The 6,119-nt window shown below is 44.0% G+C and overlaps 1 pseudogene; it reads right to left on the reverse strand.

The window, feature by feature from the left end:
• Positions 1–4,483: 4,483 nt before the first annotated feature.
• Positions 4,484–4,601, reverse strand: LOC126200125 (5S ribosomal RNA; annotated as a pseudogene).
• Positions 4,602–6,119: the final 1,518 nt, after the last annotated feature.

The raw sequence follows: 6,119 nt of genomic DNA on the forward strand, positions 1-6,119 counted from the left end.
ATCATTGCTTTTATCATAAAAAGGAATGACTGTTGGTCAGCTCTGAGTGTCTAATTTTACCATCATGCTTCAAGCTTGCACAGGATAGAGTAGCATGGAGAGCTGCATCAAACCAGTCTCAGGACTGAAGACCACAACAACAACAACAACATCTGCATTATTTCTATTATTTTTCTCTATACAAAAAATGTGTCTCTCTAGCACTTCCTCTTTCAGTCCGACCCCTTAATGTTCTTCTCTGAGACATAGTTTCCTTACAATAAGCAACTCAAGATCAAGGTACTGAAAATTAGGAACGCTCTAAATCTTGTGGTGACGGCGTTAACCGAATACAGAGTCATTTCCGTTTACTCTTCGACCAATGTAAATGAAATAACGACGCTAATAAACAACGTTTGTTGACCCCGGCGGCTTTGTTACTACGATTCGTTTTTCACCGTAGAAAACACCAACGACGTAGCAGTCGCGGCACTGTAGCTATCCGGTATGCGTGTGTTTTTTTTCTCCTGTGTGTGTCTACTTCCTATTACTTCTCCTAATGGAGATATTTTTCTTTTGTGAACATCTTTGGCAAAGATTCTATCGAATTATACAAGTTTCTTTGGTCTCCTTGTATAATTAACTTTCAGAATCGGTACTTCAATTTTCGATGCCCACGTGTTAATATTATGATCGTTAAATAAAACAGTGCGTTATCATTATCAATGTCCACATTGCTATTACTTTCTCTACGTAAAAATTGTGTTTGTCTAGCTCTGCACCTTTCTCCCTGAACCGTTGTCATTCTCCTGCTAGGCATACACTAAATCATATATAGTTTCCGCACAATAAAGAAAGTCGGAAGTCGGAGTTATTCAAAATGAAGAAATTAAAACATACAGACTTACTTCTACTTTTCTGGTAATGGCAACAAATGACCACACAGTTATTATTACAGAAAAGTAAGCGAAATAACGACGCCAATAGACACTGAAGAGCCAAAAACTGGTACACCTGCCTAATATCGAGTAGCTCCTCGCGAGCACGCAGAAGTGCCGCAAAACGACGTGGCCCGGACTCGCCTAATGTCTGAAGTACTGATGGAGGGAATTGACGCCATGAATACTGCAGGGCCGTCCATAAATCCGTAAGAGTACGAGGGGGTGGAGATCTCTTCTGAACAGCACGTTGCAAAGCATCACAGATACGCACAGTAATGTTCAAGTCTGGGAAGTATGGTGGACAGCGGAAGCGTTTAAACTCAGAAGAGTGTTCCTGAAGCCACTCTGTATCAGTTCTGGACGTGTAGGGTGTCGCATTGGCCCGCTGGAGTTGCTCAAGTCCGTCGCAACGCACAATGGACTTGAATGTATGCAGGGGATCAGACAAGATGCTTACGTACTTTTCGCCTGTCAGAGTTGTGTCTAGAGGTATCAGGGGTCCCATATCACTCCAACTGCACACGCCCCACACCATTACAGAGCCTCCACCAACTTGAACAGTCCCCTGCTGACATGCAGGGTCCATGGATTAATGAGGTTGTCTCCATACACGTACACGTCCATCCGCTCGATACAATTGGAAACGAGACTAGTCAGACCAGGCAACATGTTTCCAGTCATCAACAGTCCAATGTCGATGTTGTCGTGTCCAGGGGAGGCGTAAAGCTTTGTGTCGCGCGGTCATCAAGGGTACACGAGTGGGCCTTCGGCCCCGAAAGTCCTTATCGGTGATGTTTCGTTGAATGGTTCGCACGCAGAACTTGTTGATGGCCCAGCATTGAAATCTGCGGCAAATTTCGGGAGGGTTGCATTTCTGTCACGTTGAACGATTCTCTTCAGTCGTCGTTAGTCCCGTTCTTGGACGATCTTTTTCCGGCTCCAGCGGTGTCGAAGATCTGATGTTTTACGGATTGCTGATATTCACGTTACACTCTTGAAATGGTCTTACGGGGCAGATCCCCACTTCATCGCTACATCGGAAATGCTGTGTCCCACCGCTCGTGCGCCGATTATAACACCACGTTCAAACTCACTTAAATCTCGATAACCTGCCGTTGTAGCAACAGTAACCGATATAACAAATGTGCCAGAAACTTGTTTATATAGGCGTTGCCGACCACAGCGCCGTATTCTGCCGGTTTACATATCTGTGTAGTTGAATACGCATGCTTATACCAGTTTTTTTGGTGTTTCTGTGTACAGCGTTACTCACTTCGTTACCACGATATGTTGTTTTTCAGTGCTGACGTCATCGACCTAGCAGTTCTCGCATTGAAGCTGTCCAGTATGGTGTTTTACTGCAAATGGGCGATGTAAACATAAAAGCTCCTGGAATACGATTTCGCGAAATGTCGTTACTTTCGTGTGTCATTTATACCAGCACCTTTTCGGTGTGTAGGTCATAGGTTCCTAGCTCTTCAATTTTCGATGTGCAGGTATTGGAGATTTTAGTGCGTGATAGATAATTTAAAGGTTGTTTTTTAATTACCGCTACCAGTCACAAACGTCGTCAACTATTGTACTGCTTATTTATTTAGCCACATGTTTCGAGGTCAACCTCATCTTCAGGCTAAATGGCATTACAAAAACAACTTTAAAATAAGGCCATACAGATGTTACATCGTCTTTTCGTGAGTGCTTTGGTCATCTTTTTTCTTCTGGTGTGGGAGTCTCGTAGTGATGCGCTGGGGTGCCTCCATTTCCGCACCTCTCCTGGTCACTGTTCACAAATTGTCACTAACATAGCAGTAACTTGGAAGCACGATCACAAACAGTTCTGCAGTGCAGTGGACAAGACAAAAACCTTTACATATTTCTTGAGACAGTAACGGTCGGAAAATAGTCAAAATGGCTTCAAATAGAGAATTTAACATTAGTGTTATGAATGTGAAAGTTTCTATTTCCTTTTACCACTCATAACGGCTACATATACACATTATTTTTTCTTAGTGCACATCTATGCAAACTACCTTTCGATTTATATAAGGAGCATTGGCCTCCTTGTGCAATTAATATTAAAAATCGTATTAATATTATGATACCGCGGGAATAGCATCTACATATATTCAGTATCACAGGTGCTGCAGCACATGGGTATGGCACTCTTCCAATGGAGAAATACGTCAAATCAACCCTAGAGTTGATACCCGGAACCACAAACGCGACTCGTAGAAGATAAACGATGACGAGCGACCTGCTGTTCCCAAGGTACGTACGTGACACTCCTCACGCCTTCCGATCATCGTCGGCAAACGCAACGTTTTATTGCCCTGTGCGAGATGGGCTCAGGTGGTATTTGTTTCCCCCATAAGTAAATCACTTGTTTATTATTTTGGCAATAAACGTCCGAAAGGCAGTAAAAAGATACAAATTATTGCGCGGCCATAACTGGCTTCTACAGTCTCTTCCTAGTACTCTTAGTCTCGTATCATCCATTAGGACCCTGGTCATCGTACTTGCGTCTTTATGGGGGACCAGGTACAGTAGCACCTGATGTAATATCTGCAGTAAGGAGGGCTGAGTACTGATCAACAGGGTGATTCAGCTAAAGTGTTGACCTGAAACATTTCCGTAACCGTTTAACATATCGCAATTCTGTTTTCATCCAGATGAATTGTGAAGAAGTCTTTACAAAACGGCGCATAGTCTCTTTCTATGGCTATCATAACTCCATAAATATCGTCATCAATCACATTGTTTTTATGGAAGTGTAGTAATTTCTGCTCCTAGTATCGTAGTTCTAAAAGAGCTAAATTCAACGACGTTTGACTCTTTAAAACCCAATGACGAGACTAATTACAATATTAAGAACGTAGGATTTATCTGTTTTGAACATGAAACTGATTGCAGCTACAAAATGCCATTCCAATGCTGCTGCTGAAGCGACAGAAGCCACGCGGCAATATCCGCGCCCCTGTTCTGAATACCGGACTTTCGAATGGCGCGCCACTTAACGTGTCCCTGCTGTCGCGCGACTACATATGCGGCGCGCCATGGAAAGTGTGGCATTCAGTTACACTGAAATGAATAAAACCTGAACAAGTAAGGAGTATCTTGACACATACGGGGACTAGTGAACACAAGGTCGTTGTAGCAAAACTGAATACCGCAACATCCAAATTCACAAAAATAAACGCAAAATACATCTATTTACAAAAGCAGATAAAAATTCGCTTGGCGCCTTCCTAAGAAACAGTCTCCCCTCCTTCCGATGTATGTAAGTGTAAACTAGATGTGGTTCAAATTTGAAGAAATAGTATCGACGACAATTGAGCCATATTAAACTAAAACTAAACTCCTCCCGAACAGGCCATGAAGGCCCAACGGTTCCGACCGGCCGCCGTGTCATCCTCAGCCCACAGGAGTGATTGGATGCGGATATGGAGGGGCATGGGGTCAGCACGCCACTCTCCCGTCCGTATGTCAGTTTCCGAGACCGGAGCCGCTACTTCTCAGTCAAGTAGCTCCTCTGTTTGCCTCACAAGGGCTGAGTGCACCCCGCTTGCCAACAGCGCTCGGCAGACCGGATGGTCACCCATCCAAGTGCTAGCCCAGCCCGACAGCGCTTAACTTCGGTGATTTGACGGGAACCGGTGTTACCACTGCGGCAAGGCCGTTGGCATTGAGCTGTATAGTCCAAATAAATTAGTAAGAGATTGTTCTGATCCCTCATAGCCCACAAAACAGATCAGAACGCTGTTGCGGAAGTAACGAAAAAAGGATGACCAATTTAAAAAAAAACGCAGAATCTCCAAGACTGGCAATGGTTTACTCACGCTCGAAACTTATCGTGAACATCAATCCGGCATACTTTTAGCAGTTGAGAAATGTGGAAGAAAATCCAAAGATGTTCTGGTCGTATGTAAGGTACACCTTCGGCAAGATGCAGTCAATACCTACACTGCACCATAGCAATGCTAATATTACTGATGACAGTGCCAATAAACCAGAGTTACTGAACATGGTCTCCCGAAAATCCTTCATCAAAGAAGAAGATGTAAATATTCTAGACACTTGTGTGCCAAGTAAGTTGATTGAGGGTGGAAAAGACTCTCCGTGGTTTAACAGTAAAATTCAGAAAATGCTGAGGAAGCAGACCTTAACGAAAGATCTTTCCGAGAATCCGAGCAAAGTCTGATCACACGTAAAATCACTAAATGGGCCATAGACTTCTACCCAGTCATTCGTTGACTGTTGTGGCAATAGAAGACAGCTAAACGAAAGCTGAAGTTTTACATTTGGCGTTTAAGAAATTATTCACGAAAGCAGATCGTACATGCACACCGTCGTCTGATCGTCCCACAGAGCCTCACATGGAAGACATGAATCACGCGCCAAAAACATAACAACCAATCAGAGACTGTGCTCGACATCTACTGAGCATCCCAGAGTGACCCAGAGAGCATCCCAGAGTGCCCCAGAGAGCTACAACACTAAGAAGAATCGCTTCTCGGCTTTTGGCCCCCCATTATTCACGAAAGCAGATCGTACATGCACACCGTCGTCTGACATAAACCAACATAAACATAACAACCAATCAGAGACTGTGCTCGACATCTATTGAGCATCCCAGAGTGACCCAGAGAGCATCCCAGAGTGCCCCAGAGTGCCACAGCAATGCCTCTGCGACGTGGTTACCGTCGTCGCTGGCGGCGCAGCGTTCCTGTGTACCGTGCTTTGAAGGCGATAGACATTGATCTTTCTGGACAGTTCAATAAACAACAATTAATTGGAGGTCCAAATGTATTTCGTGGACTCCGTTTGAACTTTACATGTGATGTACAAGCCGTGTTTGGAGGTAGTACATGGCTCACACTTGCTGTAGTATGGGGCAATCATTGTGATTATGGTGGCCTTGAAGCATTCCCAGATGCAAATATTCTTACATGGAAGACATGGAGTATAGCAGAGACAACAGGACTCTTAGCAAAACCACAGCCGCTGCATTGGAATCGCAACTATATGCGGAATTTCCTGTAGCTAACTGAATAGGGATGGCAGTTATCGCTGAAACACGCATCAGACCAGCTGCTTTCTATTTGTATTCTATACTACGAATGATTCGTTGTTCGTAAGTTTATAAATTATTACTAATGGAAACTGAAAAGCCGTGTGGCTAGGGCCTCCCTTCGTGTAGAT

The sequence above is a fragment of the Schistocerca nitens genome, chromosome 8 (assembly GCF_023898315.1).
Source record: "Schistocerca nitens isolate TAMUIC-IGC-003100 chromosome 8, iqSchNite1.1, whole genome shotgun sequence".
NCBI classification, from domain to species: domain Eukaryota; kingdom Metazoa; phylum Arthropoda; class Insecta; order Orthoptera; family Acrididae; genus Schistocerca; species Schistocerca nitens.